Source organism: Melospiza georgiana, chromosome 5 (assembly GCF_028018845.1).
Source record: "Melospiza georgiana isolate bMelGeo1 chromosome 5, bMelGeo1.pri, whole genome shotgun sequence".
NCBI classification, from domain to species: domain Eukaryota; kingdom Metazoa; phylum Chordata; class Aves; order Passeriformes; family Passerellidae; genus Melospiza; species Melospiza georgiana.
The window spans coordinates 55,258,611-55,280,490 of record NC_080434.1 but is presented as its reverse complement, the minus strand read 5'-3'; positions in this window follow the sequence as shown (position 1 = coordinate 55,280,490).

Genomic DNA, 21,880 nt, shown 5'->3' with positions numbered 1-21,880 from the left:
TGTCCAGTCTGAAGGCTTTGAGAGACTGTGGAGGAGCAGAAGTTGGGATATAGTAGACTGTTGTCTGCCCCAGATATTTCTGTAAAGATGATTTATTCCATTCTTGAATTTTGCATAAAATCTCAATCTTGCACAAAACCAGAGTCTCAAAGTTGAAGATAAAGTACCAAAGAGCTAACTGGAGGGTCTGGGGTTGTATAGGCTTAAAACCTACATCATTACTCCATTTAAAGCAAGGATGGGCTTAAAACACAATCATTGTGTGGGGTGAGTGTGTGCAAATTCAGCCTGTTTGAAAAACAAAAGTGAAGTACAGATGAGTGTAACAGATGTGCTGGAGGCCATCCCTTCCTTTCCTTGTACCCTGCTCTGACCAGCTTCCCTGCTTCCTGCCCACACCTCTGACATTCACCAACAGGACACGAAGAGCTGATCCCCTGCATGTAACCCACTCATTGCTAATTTGGAGGTTAATACCTTACTGTGTGCAAAGTCTGGTTGCTCTTGGATTCAACCCACAGATGATGTAGGTCAATGAATCTTCATTGATTTAATTTCCACTAGCTTAGGTGAGCCACTTCTGAGAGACATGAACACCATTAGCCCCATTTATCTCCTAATTTCTTCTCAAAACCCAGTGTTCCAGCACCGCAGGAGCATTGGAAAACTAATGACTCAAAGGCAAGAAAAACCTGCTCTTGAATTTAGATATTTTAGCAGCTGGAACAAGGAGCAGATATTGTTTGTATGAGCAGGTGGAGCTGCTGAAGAGCTGTAGAGGTCATGTCTACCTTTACCTGCAGAACTCCCTGCGCACCCTACCCAGGGCGGCATTTGTACCAATAATGTGAGTTCTGAGATGCTGCTCAGCGAGGGGACAGGGGAGAAAAGGATGGATTGTTCAGAAAAGGAATAACTCTCCAATGCAGCTTTAGTGGGGAATGATCATTACTGTTTCATTCTTCCAGGCAGTGTGACCCTGTCCAGAAATGAGGTTCTGCTGACCCGTTGTACCTTTTTTTTCAGGGAAGTGGTGAGTGGTGAGAAAGAATGACTTTCTACATGTTCCCAAGGTGTAGACACTCTGGGTTCCCAATGTCATTCCCCCCATCTAAGCCTGGGGACATGCCAGTGCACTCTCTCCAGGTCTGAATTTTCTCCTAGCAGTAATGAGCTGTCCATGCTGCCTGCCCTGTCACAAAAAACACATCCATCCCCACAGAAAGCAGGATACCACAGTGAGCCTGGCTCCAGCACTCCTGCAAGCCCTGCTTGAATTTTAATTTGTAGATTTATTAGGCTTTGACTACCACTGGCATTTCATACAGCATAATTACTATTTTTTCATTCTCTTTTTTATTGGTGCAATGAATACTTATTGGTAGTTGGTCAAATTACATGCAGCATCTATCTTGTGTAGTGATAAAAAAACCCAAGCAGCTTGCTTAAAAAAGCAATTTAAAATTATCTGCAAAGGTGCTTCTGCTGGGTCAGGTAGAAAGGGCACAGAGGCATCTCACTTTCCCTTTTTTTTATTTTTTTTTTTAGTAGCAATGTCAGGATGGTGGCTCATTATCAGTTGTAAATTACAGGGGGTGGGGAAAGGGACATGAATGACAAAGTTCAGAAACAGCATCTGCTGAAGAAAAACAAATGAGGTGGGGGGCAAAGCAGGAAAAAAAAGACGAAACACTGTAATTGCTTGGCAACAAGTTGCTATTGTAATTTAGAAAATTGGAAGCATCCGTTCTCAAACAGTTCTAGCTTTATTTCGTTCCTTCTTTCCTTTTGAGTGCAGCCCTTGTTCAGGATCAGCTGTGTCCTCCTGCAGGATTACTGGCTCTCCCTGCACGGAGCAGTAATGGACCCCTGTGTTTGGTTATGGGCCATCGAAGAAAAGCATTTTGTGATTGTTTCGCAGTGCAGTCATTTAACAAGATTAGAGATAATTTGCCCCTTGGAATGCAAAACTGTTTCTACAGGTGCTTAAGCTTCCTGGCTTTTGGATTAGAGGCCTCATTTTGTTTTGTGCCATTGCATTCAGGAGGTCTCCAAGGACTGTAAATAAATGAACAGCGACCCTCCGCAGCTGGGAAACTAATTTTCCAGCCCAAGCTGCAAGAGTTGCGGCTCACAAAGCTCAGTGGATGCAGATAAATATGTGCACACTAATGTATTAAACGTGCTGATTAACTAATACTGACTGTGCCTGAAAGCCATTTGCCAAGTGGGAAACAGGCCTGGCCAGAGAGGGAGCAGGTTGCTGGAGGCAAGCAGGAGGTGCAGGAGTGTCAGAGGTGGTAAAAGGGGTGATGGCCATTCCCACTGATGCTGGCAGAGCTGCTTCACACCTCCCTGCTTCCTTCTCCCACAGGGGAGAGAACAATCCCGGCCTTTGGCCACATCCAGGAGGACGAGAAGTCTCACCGACATCCACTGAGATGTGGAACCTCAAGGATGTAGGGATGCCATGGACTCCTTCCAAAGGAAAGGAGAGACTATGAATGCTCCTCTAGGGACACCCAGTTCTAGTCCTGACAAATAGATGTGGTCTCTGGAACAATTCTCCAAGAAGGATCATTGGATAGAGAGGGACTTCTGGATGGACCTGGATCATGGTTAGTGCGGATCAGAGAAAGCCTCATTTATTTGACTTCCCTATTCTTTTTGTACGTCTTTTCCTTTTCTTGTAGTGTTTCCCTTCCTTCTATGTGTGTAATTTGTTTATTTGAGTCATGGGGAAAATTGGATTCATTCAACTCTTATTCCAAAGTCTTCTATAAATTCCAATGCGAGATGAAAATCAAGACTGCTGAAATTCCCCAGATGATGAAGTTACTTCTCTCTGCTCAACCCTGCAACAATTCTCAGTCTGGGGAATGTCTGAGCAAGTCTAGCTGGGACCAGAGATTGCCCTGCCTCAGACATCCCTGCTGGACCCTGTTCGCTCCCTGGGATGCTCAGGAACATTGTGCTTCTGCAATTCCCAGACCTGTGAGGCTCTGAGCACCAAGGATTCTGCCAAGCTAGCCACCATCAGTGGTTTGGGGGCCAATCCAAGGTTCAGAAATTTGTTGTTTAAGATCTTTCTGTGCCATGGGTCATCTGGTTACTTTGAACAAAATGCTGAAACATTTTAGTGTATTCATGAGTCAGGGGACAGAAAACCTGAAGTTCTACAGGTTTACAGTTTCACTAATAAAGAATTTCAAAAGTGATTTAGGTGAGTTGTTTTTTTTTTTTTTAATGTAGATTTTTACAGTCTTCAGATATGTAAAAATGAAAAAGAAAAATTTTGCCAGAGGAGGCAAAGTTATGTTCAACTACAAGATGCCACCAAGAGGGTTGGCTCCACTCCTGTGTAACCCTCACTGCTTGTGCCCACCTGCCCGAAACCATCTACTGGTGGCGCAGCTTGGGTAGCATTAGTATTTTGGGGGTTAGGGTGTACAGTGGGGTTAAATAAGCATTGGCATCAGGCAAGGGAAGCAACAAGAGTCAGCAAATACAGGTGAACATGATGATTTCTTCTGGCACCAGGTACTCCTATTAACTTAGCTCAAAGGAAATGAAACTTCTAACACTGTCCTTTTTCTGCCCATTTTTTTAATAAGGTTATCTGAGCCTTTCATAATTATCTATAATTTTAATGAAGGCCAAACTCTTCTCAGAAATGTGCTTTTTTTGGTTTTGGGATTTTTTTCTTTTTGGCTCAAAACATTTTTCACCTCTACTCCAAGAGATTTCAAGTGCACAGACAGCTTCAGTGATCAGAAATGCGTCTTTGGCAAACAAAATATTTGCAGAGAAAATTTTGCCCAGATGCACTCATAAGAGTTATTGAAAGCTTTTCTCGCTGTTCTTCTTCTAGTAAAATAGCAAAATAGAGTGTTCTTCTCTGACACAGAGATTACAAGAATAAATGTTTTAAGAAATGTGACTCACACAGTAGGAGCCAAAAAGACAGGTGCTGTAAATTGTGTCTCCCGAGGAAATAATAATAATAAACATCATTACAGACTGACAGGGTATCACATGAAAAGAGCAAATTCCCTCTAGTTCATCTGTTTCAGCCATCTGAGCCCTGGACTCACCAGTGCACAGTTTGGTACCTGCCTTTTCACTGATGAGTGGGAGCAGATTTTGCAGAGGAGGCATTTCTGCATGAGGAGTGACATTGAAGTTTCCTTCAAATTTTCTACAAGCCACCAGGCAGCCACTTGACAAGCAGCAAAGTTCAAGGAGTAGCAAGCAGGAAAAGAAGGAGAAAAAGGAGAGGTAGTACTAAGAAGTCTGTCCAGAAAGCACAACTCAAATAACCAGACCTACTAACTAGACAGCCACATGAAGAGCACGTACACATTCAGAGCAAGGTGATGCCAGTGGGGATTGGACTCAGACTTTCCAGATGGCTGCATATATTGCTCAAACTTCATGCAAATACTATTTGCATGGGCTTAACTGGTTGTGTACAGAAAATCCCACTCATCCCCCAGATGAATGGAAAGCAATGGAAAGCAAGAAGAAAAATATGTCTGGCGGCACACAAGTAAATATGCAAGATTTATATGATGCAGTGCTTGTGAATATCTGATTGCAACCCCTTCATAGCCAGCCCCTGGTACCCAGGGTCTCTCACTAATGCTCAGCCCCTATTCCAGAGATTTATTCTGCAATAATGTCCCATTCCAGGTTCACCCCACTTGTTTAGGTGCTATGAGCTACCATGGACCCCCACAGTTCCTGAAATTCAGGCAGATGAAATGTAAGAGACCAGAGAGGGCACAGGCAGTTGGGGAGGGTTGTTCCCAGAGACAAAGATTTCTCTATGCTGTTGGGAGCTCTTTGCAAGCACCCTGACATAGAGGGACCTTAAAGGCAAAAGGAAAGGAATTCTAAAGGCTGTTCTTTTGGGAAAGACTAATACTTTGGTGGCTCATCTCTCCTGAAGGAATTCTACCTTTAATTCTGTGGTGAGTCCAATCACATTGAAGTTTAAATGCAAGTCTGTGGGGTTGTATTCTATTTGCTATACATTTGTCTTTATGGAAGAGGCAGAGGCTGCTAGCAGTGAGCAAGACCCGTCCTCTGTGGGGACACCCTGGGGCCTTCTCACTGAGCTCTGTCCAAGTAAATCTGCAATTGGAGGTAGCTTAGCCGAGCCCATCTTCACTGTTCCTAATTTTAAACATGCAACAAGGGGTCTGTTTAGAAGTCCTAACCCTGGCCTTGCTGTCAGTGCTGGAAGGGTATCCATCCCCTCCAAAGGGCAGATAGGATCACTCCAATCTGGTCTTGGGTTTTTCCCTTTCCCTTCTGGAAGCAAGGGAAGGCGCTTCAGGCATTTTTGGGACCAGACTGCCTTGGTAGCTTCCCTGGGGCAAGGGGCTTCCTTCCGCTGAGCATCACCACCGAGTGTTTTAGGGCAGGTTATTTTTCCTGGGAGTTGCATGCAGCCCTGATTGCCCAGAAGAGCATAAGTGAGCATTGTTTCCCCCACATTGTTCCCTGGCTCTCCACTTTTCCCAACTCCTTCTTACCTCATCCTCCCCTTGCTGGCTAGAGAGCTGTAAGCCGCTGATTAGCACTTCATTTGACAAACAGGAAGTGGGCAAGAAAAGCATCATTTTCAGAATTAGAGCCTCGGAATGAATTGAAGAAAGAAAGGGGGAAGAAGGAAAAAAAAGAAAGCGAGCCTTGCACACTTTCCTAATTGCTCGTTAGAACCAATGGCCTTTGTGGTTCCTTCCCCCTGTGTCTTCTTTATAAAAACGTTTGCACAAGACATTGCTATTGTCTGCCAGACAGCCTCAGGGTAGGACAAAATGAACTAATTGATTTGCAGTTATGTCGTGGTGAATAGTGCTAAACATCCATCTGCAGATTCCTTGTGAGGAGTGATTAATAATTTGTACTCCTGGGCCTAGAAGACTGAATACCCTTTTTTCATGTAAAACTGAAGCGTTTCATTCTCTCAACATCACAGATATCTCCTCTGCATTGTGGGTTACAAGGAGGAGGTCAGCAGTGCCGCGCTGGCGATGGCGCTCGGGCGGGTTGTCCATGTGTGGGTAAAGCCCAGCACGGTGGTGGGATTAGTGGGAATTTGTCAGGCTGACACAGTACTGTACAGCACTCCTGCTACGGCCATTCCAGTGCAGATGTTCCCAATTCCTTGTCATTGTTCCAGAGGCAGAGGATTTTACATGTGTTTCCAAAGAGAGAGCTGGGAGACTTAAAATTTATTTCAAACACAGAACCAAAACCTAAACTGGGACAATTTAAGGAATTGGATTCAAATTTCAGGCTTTTCTGGGCAGTTTCTACAACCTCCAGAGGGAAAATCCCAGCACCAAACACACCCAAGTGCTGAGGAGTTTCAAAGGCCAGTCCAAAACATTTTACTCAAATACCACCTACATGTAGAAAGATACATGCAAAATACCTTAAGCTGTCAAGTAAAGGGGAGTCAGTCTGCAAGACCTCTCTACAGGAGCTTCTGCTCGTGGACCTGCTTTACCTGGGTATTCCTCCTGTGCAGTCAGGGCTGCACACTTCCATAATTTAAATTGTGAGCCCGAGGCCGTGGGCACTTTGTCTGAGCTCAGTCAGCTGTGACAGCCTGTGATCCTCTCTCCCAGCCATGTCCTAGGGTCTTCATAGTTGTGTTCCCAGCTCCACCACTCACTCTTGGTCCTTTCCACCTCCACCTGGAATTAAAAGCTTGTAGCTGCTCTCTGAGCCATTTCCTGCTTCCTAATGAAATCTATTGGCCTCCTGGGGGGAAAAAAAACATTGACTCAGCCAACTCTTAATGAAGTCATCTGTTTTCATGGTGTTACTGGTGCCCTCTACTTTCCCAGCTCATTAAAAAAATTAACAATCTTTAGATACATCCAGAGATCCAGAGATGAGATCTACTTGGTCAGAGTATGTCACTTTCAGTGGGAAAAACCACTTGTCTTTCCCTTCTGATCCATTTTTACATTTTCCCAGATTATCTACATTTTATCCCATGCTTTGAACATTTTGGCTGAGTGCATCCACGTTGATAAACAGATGCCTATGAGGCCTTGCCTTGCTGTCAGCTTTGTCCCTGGCTGGTTTGGACTGCTGCTGCTCTCTGAAATCAAACCAAGGCATAGTTCTGGGAATGGCTCTCTCCAGGAACTGATCTGATATCTCAGGTTTGGCTCCCTTTGTCATTCACGGTCTTACAAACCCACCTCAAACATACCTCGAGAGATTTTGCATTCTTAAACGTGCCCTGATGCTCAGCTGTGTATTCACCACCCATTCCATTCATGTCCCATGCTATAAAAACCAGATTGTCAGACTGTCTATGCCCCTGGTCTGAGGGACAAGGACTGGCTGCTGTCCTTTGGGAGAGGCATGGACACAGTTTATCCCTCTGGGACAAATAGGCATAAGGTGCAAGATAGATTTGTTTGGTTATGCCATGCCTGGGTCAGTTTTCCTTCTTGGAAGCCTGGGATGAAGCCCTTAGAAGCACTTCTCTCCTGGCAGTAACCAGCAGGGCAAAAAGAGACAAAGATTTTTAAAAAGAGTGCACAAATCCAAAGCATTTACATGGTAGAAAAATACTAGAGCGTTTAATGATTCAATTTTCTCAGACTCAAACAGTCAGCCTGGTGATACCTGGTTGTTTTCCTCTCCTGACAGGTAAGAGCTTCTGGGGAAATTATCTCTTCTGAGTAAAAGTAATTACTGTAAGTGCTTTGCAAGAGTATCTTTGGGTAATGTATTTAATATAGTTCTGAAAATTATTTTGTGAGAAAATAATGAGCTAGAAGAATACAAAGTGCCTATTTCAGAGAATTTTCCTATTACTTTTCAGGGGTGATAGGCTCTGGCCACTCATTAAATATAATGCAAAAGCTTTATAAACATGTGGTGCTGTAAAAGGAATGAGATTAGATTGGATGGGGCTTTGAAAAAAATATCCATCTAGAAGAGTGTTTGCAAGATTGATGATCTCAGGGAGTTCTGCAGACCAAGGGAAGGAGCAAGGCTATGGTTATACTGTCATGTTCTTTCTTTTATTTTTCATTTGGGGAATCTTGGGCTGATTTAGCACACTGTAACACAATGACCTGAGCTAAAACAGATTAAAAGGACAGGTTCGGATGCTTTATGGTGACACACTGTTTATAATCCATGTTCTTGAATGACGGTATGAGTCCTCCTTATTCTGAAAGTAATAACAGAGGGTCAGCATTTCCACACTGCTGAGCTCACTTGTGAAACTTATTTCTACAGTAGATTACTGAGGTCAAGAGTATAATCCAATTCAGAAAAATCAGTGGGAACATAACAGGAAGCATCATTATAACTAATGATGCTTTCTGTTATGTTCCTACTGATTTTTCTGAATTTGACACGCATTTGTCCAAATCCATACAGTTCCACATCTTGAATATTGGAAGTAGTTTGTGTCTGTTCACCTCCAGAAAGACACAGCAGAAATATGGACAAAGATAAAGAATTGTCCAGATCAGAATAAGCTAAAGAAGACAGCTCCTTGCACCATGTGTGATTCAGTTGAGGAACCCTTTGCTGTAGAAGTGGTGGGTGCAGAAAGGGAGTTTAAAAAGCATTTAGATATGACGGGGAAAAAACCACTGGGGACTATTAAAAAAAGAATATACCATCATTAAAACAAAAAGGTCCCAAAGTTCCATGTTCCATACTGCTGGAGTGAGAGGAGGATGTTCTAGAGTGGAATCACTGTATGTTATCCTAAAACTTTGCTCCTCTCTGTGCACCCTCTTCAGCTGTGGAAAAACAATGGCTCTGTGGCAGTAGCAGAACTAAAACCCCCCATCTCATGAGTGCTTTCCATGATGACCGTGGGCAGCTGACAAACTGAACCCACCAAACCTAGCTTTATCCCAAGCAGGAACACAGAGTCAAAAATCTGGGCTTTGTTTAGTGAGACAAAAGTCACTGAAAAACGTTCAACTTCAACTTTTCGTGCAGAAAAATTCAACTCTCCGCGCAGAATTGCAACATCTGGCAGGCAGGTAAAATGAGCCAGCCAAAACGAGAGGTGTAGCACTTGTTAAAGCAGAAGGGCAGCCCCGGGAATGGGATCCTGTATGTCAAGTATGTCTGGGTGTTCCATCCCTGTGCCCGGCCAGGGAGGAGGAGATGCTCTGGGGACAATCCCGGCCGGGCTGTCCTCTGGCTCCGGGCAGCGCTCAACCTCTGCACCAAAACCCAGACAAGAACCAGCGCTGGGGCAGCCCGGACAGCACCCAGCTGCAAAATTCCTCCCGTTTCTCCCGGCTTTGGCAGCAGCGGGGAGAGAGAGGTCGGACGTGCCGAGGAGCGCTGGCGTCTCCGGCCACTTCAGACGGGGCCATTGAGCGGGCGGGGAGCTGCGCTTTGTGCCCCTTCCCAGAGCGCTGCCTCCTCTCCATTTGTTTACCACACATCCTGTCTTCCTTTCTGTTTGCTTCACACATCATCGCCTTCATTAATCGTCCTCCCCGCTCCCCATTTGGGCCTTTGGATTTTCGGCTCGCCATGGGTAATTCTAATTACCTCAGACATTAAAAAAAAAAATAAAATAAAATAGGAGCTTAAGTAGGTGCACTTCATTCTTTAACTGCCTTTTACAAGCAGTTCAGTGCTGGCTACCAAGGGAATCTGATTAAACTAATTACCCTGATTGGCTTGTTTAATCAACTGCTTGGTTTAATTGGGCCTCGCTAATGCGGAGTGGTGGAGTCCGTGGTGCGTAATGTGAGAACCAGGAGACCCGTAACAGCGGCGGTGACACCGCCACAGAAACCAGGCCGCATTCCCAGCCGGACGGGGCGGCTCGAACAAATGCAGACCTCAGCTGAGAGCCCAACTGTATTCTCAAGTGCCTGAATGGGCTGGAGGTTTTAGTGATAATTAAAATTGCTAGGGGAAAGAAAAAAAAAAAAAAAAAAAAAAAGGGAAAAAACCCCCTCAACCCTTTCTCATTAAAGGATTTGTCCTTTTCCCTTCCCCCCCTCCCGGCCTCCGAACTCGAAGCAATATCGGGAATCCTGTCTGCCTCTTTCAAACAACACTTCAATTCATCAGGGCAAAGAATCCTTCCTCCTTCATCTCCCCCCATCCCTGAGATTTTTCACTCCCATTTACAGCATGCATGGCCCAAAGTAAATACACAGACAACAGGGTTACAAATTACCTTGTGCAAGGTAAATCCACTCTGAGTACCTAAGGAGCTTGTGGAGTACAAACAGCTCCTGTGTAAGCATCCCAGCAATAATGGGCATTCCTATAGCTCTAATTACTAGAAAAATAATAACCTGCAGAGCATCCTTTTCCTCCTCCCATCCCAGGGCCAACTCCCCACTCCCTTTCCTGCCCTCCACTTGCTCTCTCAGTGGGGAGGATGAGGATGAAGAGCCAAACACACGGCTGGCTTAGCAAAGCTCCGCTCATCTGGGTCCAATATGTTTTATGGTGACATGCAGACTGAATTTGCTACTTCCTGAGGATTTTCTTAGAGGCAATGATGTCCTGCAGACCAGTGGCATGAGTGTGACATCCCTGCAATCAGCACTGTAATCTAGCAAAGGTATTCCCTGTGCCACAGTGCATGCCACTTGGGCAAAAATAAATGGCATGCTCAATTGTCATAATTCTCCAATAAACCATCTGTAAAATGGAGACTATAGCAGCAAAATGCACCCACCTTTAGCCATATATATAAAATATATGTGGCTAATATATGGAAAATACAGCTATATATATGGAAAATATAAATGTATATATGTGATTTAGCAGCTTTAGCCCACCTTTGTACTTGATGAAGAAAAATGGTCATTTATGTCTATTTCTTTTGCATTTATGTCTATTTCAGATGTTCACCTTACCCTAGGAACACTTTTTTCTTCTGCTTTAGATGTGAAGGGAACTTCAGGTGATCTTGGAGTTACACCATGGCCAAATGACTCCTGCTGTGGCTCTTGGGATGAGGACCTTAGGGAAGTCACCAAAGCTCCTTGCAGGGCCCATCCTATGCTTGTGAGGGTATTGGGGACCTAAGCTCTTACCAGCCTGGCATCCTCCCTCTGCAAGCCAGCAGAGAAGACTGGGCTTGCTTCCCACTGTGGCACTGCTTTATCTCCGAGCTCTGCTCACATGCTGGCCCAACCTCCCCACTTGTGATGGGTCAGGGGCTACCCACAGGCGTGAACAGACTTACAGAAGGGGTCTGGTCTTCTTTATGGTCACAAATTGTGAGGGGAAAAAAAGACAGCTCCTCCAGAAGTGGTTGGGTGGACTCCTGTGTTGGCCCACATATCACCTGGTTGCTGCCACCTCATACCTCAGCACCATACACAGTGGATTGCTTTCAAATTGTCTCCAGTTGTCACATCTTTTTTCCTGAACAAAACACTGAAATGTTCTGCAGATTGGTAAAATATGTGTTTGAATTCTGTAAAAATTCAAATGTGTTGGGATTTTTTTGTATATACTTTTTGTTCATATATTGTGGAAGTCTCTTTTGCACTGTCTGCCCTGTAACCCACAGCAAATGAACCTCATGGTTCTCCAGCCTGGCTTCAATTTCTCTGGAGAGGTCCCTCCTTTAAATTTTGTGGTTTGCTCTGGGCTGAAAAACGTCCATATAAGTGAGTAGGTGAAAGCATTTTAAAACCACAGGGAACCCCAGTGTTGAGTTGAAAATAAAATGAAATTTTTTTTTTTGTTGACTGGGGTGTGTTTTAAATCCCAACTGACCATGCTGGGAAGGTCATTAGACCCTGATCAGCTGTGGTTATCTCATTGACCATCCCAGAAATACGAGCTGCAGGATGCCCTAGTTAAAGTCACAGCAAAAATCGTTACCATTTTTATGAGGGAGAGTGTGGTATTTTTCGCTGGAATATACCCAGTCAGATATGCTGCAAAGTGGGGGGATAAAGCAATAACCATGTGCTAATATTTCAGCTCTTTTAGGGTCACTAGGGTAGTGCTGTGATGATCTCCCTCCCCATCCTCCTGCCCGGCGGCATCCATCCGGGACACCTAATGAATGATTGGTAAACATAACTTTTCCCAGCAAGACAAAATCTGTTTCTAACTCGTGACCTGCTGACACTCATTCATTATGTGACCTTCTTCTGCCAGACAGGCTGTTTAGGAAAACCATTGACCAGCTGCATGCCCTGTGCAGCTATCCCTTAATGACAGCACAGGCTCTCTTGGTAAGGGGGTGATGCTGAAGGGCTGCTGAGTGGATGTTACAGAGGGGAGATTGTGTCCACCGAGTGCTCCACAGGGCCGTGGGACCCACTGCAGAGCCCGTGGGGCTGCAGGAGACAGCCTGGCTGGGCCTCAGTGCTGCTGGAACAGGGCCATGTTTCACCAACACCCTCCCACAGCCTTGTGTGGGGATTTCACCTAACGCCTGTGGAGATCAATGCACGGTTTTTCACTGCTTTTCGTCGGCTTCGAGTGAGGCATTGTTTGAAATTTTGGGGTACGAATTTGTTCTTGTGAAATCCTTCATGTTCACAGACCTTACACTGTCCTTCATCCAGAGGAACTGGTTTTGTCGGGGACCTCCCTCTCCTGTAGGTAACGTCCCAGCCTCAGCTAAACACGGCATGCAGCAGTCTGTGGTGTTGCTCTCCTGTTCCTCAGGGATGAGAAAGATTCATCTAAAGCCAATCACTCCAGCTACTTCTTGCTGATGAATTAATTAATGGCATTGCAGGGAGAACTGATACTTAACAAACACTTTCACTTCCCACTCTTCCCACTGACCTCTTGGGAATTGATGTGAGCTAGAGAGAGTGCTGTGTTTTTCCTGCCTCAGAGAGTCTTCGAGTTGTTCACCTGGCAAGGTAAACAACCTCACTGATCTTATGAGGTTCAGATGAAGATCAAAGTAATTTGGGGATGCTCCAAGCTTTAGTTTTTTGGGTTTTTTCTAGAGCCACTTATATACCAGTTTTTAATCTTTTTTTTCCAATTCCAAAGAGCTGCATTAAAACACCTTATTGCCAACAGGAGGGGAATATCTCCATTCCAGTGAATGATGCCAAGTTATCATTACATTCAAACTTCATTTTAACAGCTTTCTCATTTTCAGGGCTTTTCACCTTGGCCTTAATAAACACTCAAAATCCAAGAGCTGTTGATCTCATACCTTTCCCCATATCCTCTGTGTGTTTCCTAGAGTCATGACAGCAAGAGAGATTTGATCAAGGTCGAATTGAATCAAAACAATGGAGAGCCAGACAGTTGGTTCTGGAGCCTTAGCAGTGCCAGAAGCAAATAAAGCCTCTGTGTGTTTATCACTTCATTCAGTCCAGATGGGCTGTTTTCCCCATCCTGCAGTCATCATCCTGTATCCATACAAAGCTCTGAGTGATATTTCTATAGCATGTTGGTTCAATGAAGCTGTCCTAGAGTGGCTGTACCAGCGGTTTTGAAGTTGCCTCTGTGTCTCTCATGTGGTTAGGCTTACAGATGTCTTCTGTGGTCTCTCTTTCTCTATCAGTCATAATTTCATTCTCATGCCTTCCAGATTTCCAGATACCTCCTGCCTGTGTCTGCTTGAAGAAAGGCACCCTGTAAAGCCCTCCCATGTATTACAAAAAGATCTGCTTCTGGTTTTGCTTCACATAACGCAATGTATGTTTTGCAAAAACCTAGGAACTGACAATCAGATTATTGATCACAGCCAACAGTTCTGGCTCCTCAGTGTCTAATCCTACACTCCCCCCTGGAAAGTGGTTTTAGATTTGTTAAATGAATTGGAGGCTGATGAAAAGCTAAGGTCAGACGTATGGGCCTTAAGCAGACAGAATATGGGGAGGAACTTCTTATGTCATGTGCCCTTCTAATTAGACTCAGTTGCATACTGTACATTTCCTCCAGCTCAGTCTATCAGTCTTACTTGGAAAAAAGCTTCTATCTGCCCAACATTCTGCACCAAATCAGGTCAGATTTGGCTCATTTGCAAATCTGGCCCATATTTTGTACCAGAGAAGTTCAAGGCATTGAGCACTCCTGCCCATCCATTGCTCCCATCTGCCAGCTGGAAAGGGACTTCATCAGAGCAGCTGCTGTCATTGGGCTGGCTCCCTCTGAAAACAGACTGCAAGAATGGGCAAGAAGGAAAGATCAAGGCAAGGAGCTGGGAACTGGATGACTCAAAGTTAAGCTTACATTCAGCCATTCAGCCACAGTCCTCCTCAGGATGAAACATTTGGGGCACATGCAAAGCACAGAATAGAAAATAATATACATATACCTCGAATCCAGGGGTCTGGACCCACTAGAGTGAATCTAAGCAGCTCAGTTCATGCAGGGAAGATAAGCTCCTTTCAGGAGCTTTCAAGCTCAGCTGGCACGGCTCCTGAGTATTGTATCCCTTCATTAGCAATAAGCCTCCTAACAATTGGGTTTGCTGTTTTTAACACAGACATAGCACTGCCCAGGTGTGTCCAGAGACCAGCTGAAACCAAACAAGAACATGTGTCTGCACTCTGTTCCTGACACAAGCCTTTAGTGCCTTCCTGGCTTTACCCCTGTTACAGCACAGGCTTTGCAGGGACTTTTTAAAGCAGGCCTGATTATTTGACCACTCCAGAAATCTAGCAGAAAATGAAACTGCTGGGCAAAATCAGAAAAAAAACCCCAGTAGCATGACCATCCTCAAGGCTATGATACCACAAGGGAACCTATACCACAGGCTGGTTTCAAGGTGTTTCCTCTCCAAAACCCTTTTTAAAGAGCTGAGTAACCTCATGGGCTTTGCACTGGGTTCTGAGCTGGTGTGAGCAGGGCTCACAAGGTACAACCAAGCACAAAATATGACCCTGGCTTAGCCCAGCCTGACTCTGGCAGGGCTGTGCACAAAGCCACAGAGCCTGTGTGAGAATGCCCTTAGTCAGGCTCATAAAATGTTGTAGTTTGCAGCTGAGAAGGGATAAATTAAACTAACAAGCATGACAGCTATTTAAAAATAAGAAATCATGTTTCATGGGGTAAAACAACATCTGAGGCCCCAGAGAGTCTGTACTTTGTATTTTTAATAGTCCTCTCACTGCAACAACGCTCTCCCCTCCACTTAGCCAGGCTGAAGACCCCAAGTTCAAACATTTCCCCACTGCTCTCTCCGTGGCTTACTGCAGCTCTCATCTTTACTATCACTCTGGATAACCCTCTTTTTTGTGAGGAGAAGGGCTCATTAGCCAGGAATTGATAAACAAAAAGGAGGGTGGGAGCAGAGGTCCCTGCTCCCCAAAGCAGGCTCCCCGGGGGTGGTGGTGCCTCCCACCCAGGAGGCTCCGTGCAGCCCCCAGCTGTAGCCTGTCTGAAACGTGCTGGGGACAGGCTGTCAGAGGGCTGAGCTGTCCCACGCTGGCCCTCTGGGGGAATCATGTGCTGAGGGTATGAAAAATCTGTGTCTCAGAAGATACTGCAAATGCAGAGTGAGGCTGTTTGCCTTGGGCCAGCATGTGCTGGGTTCTGGCACCCAGTGGGTGAGTGCTGGTGGCTTTGGGTTACAGAAACAGCAGAAGCTCATGAATCCCCATTGCAGGGGAATTGAGCACTTACCTTCTACAAAAGTCTCTTTTTTTTTTTTTTTTAACAACCATGACACCCATACCCACTGGTGTTGCCTACACACTCCTAGCACTCTGCTGCTTAAGGAGGAGGGGAAAACAATTGAATGACAATGTAAATGCAGTTAAAAGTAGCTTTGAGGCAATTTGGCAATGATTGCTAATGGCTAGCTTCTTCAGAGGAGGATAAATTTCAGGATAAATTCCTTGTGACAAGATTACATTCACGAAACGATCATCATGAAACCAACCAACTTCTTATACACAATCCGTCAGTTGCTGATCATCCAGATGACAAAATAATACTGTTCTCTGTGGTCATTGGCATTGGCAAAGACAAAACAAAAGGTGTTAAAGTTATTTATGGCAAAGCAGAACATTTTTTATCTAGAATTGTCCCATGGTGACTGCTATTTGAATTGGGGAGCTGAGGCAGGGAAGTTCAGGGCTCGTTACAGGTAAGACCATGGTTTATTCTTATGCATGAAACTCTCAGAGGCTGTTACGATTTAAAACTCTGCAGAGAAGAAGCTGATCATCTTTTCTGAAGTTCTAGCAAACCTTCGAAGAAGAGTATTTCTTTGTGAGACATTTAACCAAGGCAGATACTAACAAGATAAGGAGCACAGGTTTTAAACTAAGGAGGAGAGATTTAGATTAGTTTTTAGTAAAAAGTTCTTTACTGTGAAGGTGGTGAGGCACTGGCACAGGCTGCCCAGAGAAGCTGTGGCAGCCCCATCCCTGAAGTGTCCAAGGCCAGGTTGAATGTGGCTCTGGGCAACCTGGTCTAGGGGAAGGTGTCCCTGCCCATGGCAGTGAGTCGAAACAAGAGGATGTTTAAGGTCTCTTCCAATCCAAACCATTCTGTGAGTCTGTGATTCTGTGGTCTGCCTTTTGAAAGCAATTCACAGAGACCCAAAGACATGGTTAAAATAAAAGTCTGGGTGAGTATAGAGCATTTACCTTGCCTGGTTCTCTAAGTGAACCAGGAAGGAAAGATAGGTAGATAGAACAAGATAGGAAACAGGGGTGTTTGATTTTATCTAAAGAGGAGTTGAAAATGAGGAGTTTCATCACCCTCTGTGAATATTACAGTTTTATCCTCCCCAAGGACAAGAGAAACAGCAAGTCCTGAGCGCCAGGATTGTCAGATTCAACCTCAATATGCCCACGTGCGTTCGTCAGTACTGATCACTTGGTGAAGCTGAGCAGAAACGGCAGAAACAGAGATATCCACAATGAGTTGCTTTCTGCAAACCCCCTCGATCTTCCCATGGAGTAAGAAATCACTTTTCGTAGGCAAAACCTGATTTTTGGGCTAATGACAGTCTGCATGTGATCTGAACTGGAGATAATCTGTGTGCTGCAAGTGTAAGCCAACTACAGAATGCCTTTCTGCAGAACTGGCTGGAACATTTGTCATTAGCAATGTCTGCTTTTGATGAAAAATAGCTTCACAATTGTGATAGAATTTTTCGCAGGAAAAGTATCTCTTTTTTTTTTCTATTTCTTGGATAACAAGACTGAAAATAATGTGAAAGCCAAGGCTTTACTCTGTAGTATTCTCAGAATTTAAATGTTGACTTACATTTTCCTTTCTTCTATTTTTTTCCTTTTTTCTTCCTTTCTTGAAAAGAAAATGTACACTTTGTTTTCTTTTCTACCTTTGCATAACGGTCCTTTTTCTTTCTCTTAGTTGACAAAAGGTAAAAGAGAGGATAACAGTGTAAAAAAAGAAGACAAACTATATCAAACACAAGTATTTTAATTTTCTAAGAAACTGAAATCAAGAAGAATGTTCTATTCACAGCATGAGCCTTGTCAAAGAACTGCCACCACCTCTACTTTATTTAAAGGTTAAAAAACTTTATTTCCTCATGCATGTTGATGGCATTCGTTCCTTCTATTTTTCTTTTCAGGAATGGTCCAACTCCTAACCCTTATATTTTTCTTCACTTCTCCCACTTTGCACCGGAGGAACATTTTCAGAACTTCCCTGGGACTTGGAATAGAAGATCCTGCTTTGAAGAGTAACACAGGCTCTGGGGAGCTGCATCAGACCCAGCTGGCCTCTGCCACTCTCAGCTTGTGCCCAAGGTCTGTGACTCACTGCCATGTCACTGGGCATTTCCCAGTGGCTTTAATCCAATGAGTTAACAGCAACAGTAAAGTGCAAGAAAAGAGGAATTAGGGGCTGCATCCCTTGGGATGCTGCAATACAGCAGCCACATCCTAGCTCTCCTTTCCCAGGCACATCAGAGGCAACCAGATGGTCACTTTACCAAGCAGGACCAGCAGCAGTGCAGATGAGGAATCTGTAAATGCTTTACCAGTCCAGGATTTTGACCCACTGGACCAAAAATGGCCTTTGTTCCAAACAGAGAAGTCCATTAAAAACAGTCACAAGAAATAATTGGATCTAATGGGAAACAGTTTCATCAGAATCAGCTGTGAAAGCCTGTATGCCACGTAAGGCACGTGCAGCAAGCAAAGCACTTCTTGAAGGAAAAAGAAAAAATGTAAATAACCCAAACACTGACTAATACTTCCAAAACAAAGGAATAAAGAAGACTGTGTCTTGCAATATCTGAACACCCATTTAAACACCCCTTTTTGCAGAAACATTAGGCTTCCTGCTGCTTCCTTAGTGAATGTGAATTTGGATATTTGTATCCCTGTTGATCCGTGGACTATTCCACAGCCTTGTGATGTGATGAGAAACAAAAGGGCCTGAGCTGTGTGGACACTCACACGTCACATTTAACAGTGCTTGCTTTACACCTGCAGCCTTGCTGCCAAGAGGGAGTTCTGCCAGGAGCTTGGATGTGCAGGACTGGCTCAGACTTGTTCCTCTCCCCTCATTGTGCCTTTAAAAAAGGGACCCTCAGGGAGTGCATAAAATTAAGCACATACATGCCTTAAGATACATTTCTGTACAGCAATGGTCAAATCTCAAGGAATAAAAGTATTTTCTAGCTTTACTTCATTCTTGTAGATGAAATTTATAAAATTGCTTTCCTTCTATGTTTTAAGACTTTTCCCTGCCTTGGCAGAATGTATGATTTTCTTTGCTTAATGGGAGACTTTTTTATAATTAAGAATAAAGACACTCCTACGAAGCTAAGGAAGTTGTAGCTTTCATACTCACATTGACACATGCTGCATTTTATGACTGGAATATTTATTTTTATGCTTCTATTATTTATTTTAATTTTTATTTTCTCACTTCTCCATCTTCCAACCCTTTTTGAAATTTTTCTCTAGTCCTTATTTTTAATCCCTTCCAGGTAAAATGCTCCCCAGCATCTCATACCATGGTTTTTGGGTGTGTTTAAATTTAATAAAATTAGTTCATCCATCCCAGCAAGAGGGAACATGGTCAAGTGGCATTTAATAATGCCACTGAACACCCAGAATTTATCAACAGTCACTTCCAGTGAAAGAAGCTGTTGGTTTCTTTGGTAAAACAGGTGCAAACATTATGTGAGTTTGTCAGCCAAAACCCAGCTAAATACCCAAATGATGCTGCTCATCAAAGACATCTGCCCTTTCATTTTGAGTTGCTTCATAAAATGTCACCAGCCAGTCAGTCTTTAGCTTTGCCTCCTTTTCCTGCAGACCTTGATGAACACCAGGCATGGAAAACATGAATCCCTCTCTGTATTAGTTAATTATTCATCCATAAGAATGGCAGAGAGGGATACATTTAGTCTGGTTCTGACTCTCCTATTCCTGTTCTAATACAGAACTGTACCCCTTCTCAGAAATACTGTGGTAATCCTTGGTGTGAAAATGAACTGTCTCAGTTGTGGAGACAAGTCTGAAAACAGCTAAAAAACAGCTAATCGGAATGTGATCCCCCAGTACTTTCACAATGGGAATTGCTATTCTGTTTGTGAGATAGGGGTGTGGGAATTCTCCTTATCAAAATGAGTTAACACCCTTTCACTGAAAGTTGGCCAGCTTGAATGATAAAAAGAGTAGGGGAAAAAAAGGGTGATTCCTATATCATTAAAGATTAAAAAATAAATTCTGAACCAAGGAAAAACCTGATAGTCATGAAAGAGAGGGCAATTTTATATTATCTCTGCTTTTATAGTTGGTTTTCTGGAGAATCCATGTTGCACTGAAGTCTCAATGTTTTTTTCCGTCTTACAGGTCAAGGCCAGGGTGTCCTTCTGTCTTAGAAAACATTGTGCTTTGGTAACTTTTGAAGGCCTTTTGCATTCAGGGCATGTTAGAGCAGCTCTTGTCTACTCTATTTCATGCCCACAGATTAAAACATTATGGGAAAAATCTCAGGATCTACAAAAGCATGAGATTGTCTTTTGGCCACTAAGCTGAGTGATGAATAAGCCTCTGGATCTGGCCCTGAATTTTCAATGTGCTCAATGTTTGGGCTCTCATTTTACCTTTCATAATCTAGAACAAGCCTTGTCAGAAGCATCACAAAATATTTTTTTCTTTCTAGAAGTTCCTGGCACCATTTTAGTTCACACAGACGCCTCACCCTTCAGTGTGTACTCATCCATGCTCCCAAAGCTATGCAGATTGCAGATTCACCACTGCTGTGCCATAGAGAAGTCAGGACCCCAAGCAACATCACTAAAAGTGGTTTTGGGTTCATATGAGTGTTCATATGTGTGATGTAACTTCAGCTGAGATGGGAACAGGGTGAGACACACAATGAGTTCACAAAAATGCAGTCCTGAGGTGGCCTGTCCCACATGGTGTGCTGCAGATCAGCCCTTCCTCCTCAGTGTGGTCTCTGAGCAAGCCATGCATGACTCCTGAGAGCCTTGGCACAGCCACTTCCCCAGGGAGTCCTTCGGGAGGGCTCAGCTTGAGCTGCCACCCAAACGGAGCCATGGAGCTTGGAGTGAGCGGGGTGTGACAGTGTGGGATATGGAGCTTGGAATGAACGAGGTCTCACGGTGTGGGACATGGAGCTGCAGAGCTTGGAATGAGCGGGGTCTGACTGTGTGGGACATGGAGCCTGGAATGAGTGGGGTCTGACTGTGTGGGACATGGAGCTTGGAATGAGTGGGTCTGACTGTGTGGGACATGGAGCTTGGAATGAGTGGGTCTGACTGTGTGGGACATGGAGCTGCAGAGCTTGGAATGAGCGGGGTCTGATGGTGTGGGATATGGCGCCTGGAATGAGCGGGATCTGACTGTGTGGGACATGGAGCTTGGATGAGCGGGGTCTGATGGTGTGGGACATGGAGCTGCAGAGCTTGGAATGAGCAGTGTCTGACAGAGTGGGACATGGAGCTTGGAATGAGCGGGGTCAGATGGTGTGGGATGTGGAGCTTGGAATGAGTGGGGTCTCACGGTGTGGGACGCGGAGCTTCGGAGGAGCAGGGTTTCACGTGTGGGACACGTGCGCACCGGCACACGCACACCCGGCAGGCATCTGTGAGTTACGAGGTGATAAACCCTGCACAGAGCCCTGCTGACTTCATAAACCACAAAAACGATGAAATTATTGCTACATTAGGAGAAGTGATCCCATCTTAGTTTTACATACTATGTGAGGCAGGAGCCCTGATTCTTTCTCATGTGCTCTTTAGGAGTTTCCAGAAGTTTCTCTGCTTTATGAAGTTGAGGTTATTTCACACCTTCTGCTGGTGCTTTCTCCTGCAGCAGGACCCCTCTCTGTTGCCACCAGTATGGTCACAAATACCCTGTAGCTGTTCCTGAACAAGTCCCTGCAGGAAGAAAGTTGCAGCAAAGCCAGAATTTGATTCCCTTATATTGCCTCTGGCATTTCCTCATCTTGTAGTAATATTCATGCAGAGGACTTGCACGTTAAATTGAAATTAAAACAGAAAAGAGGCAGCACTAACAGTTCAGATATTTGTCTTAGTGTGGTTCCTTGCTTAGAGCCAGAAGCTGAGAGCTGGGGCACAGAAGTTCTGGCAGAAAGAGATCCAGTCTTGAGAGGAGAGGGGTCACCTCCATCCTCAGGGGCTGTTCCAATATCTAATTATCCTCAGCATAATAAATTTACTTTTTATTTCCTATTCAGATTTTTCCTGACTTTGGCTTGTGACCACTAGACCCTGTCGTGCTTATGTCTGTGTAATTAAAGAGGAACCTTCACCACCCATTGCCTTTACGGGCAGCCATGGCCCATGACCAAGACACCTCTTAATCTCATCCTGATCAGCTAACTAATTTAAACTATTCTATAAAACTTATTTAAAATATTCTAGAAATGCATGCTTCAACTAGAATAAAATCAAACCGTAGGGAATTTGGAGCTG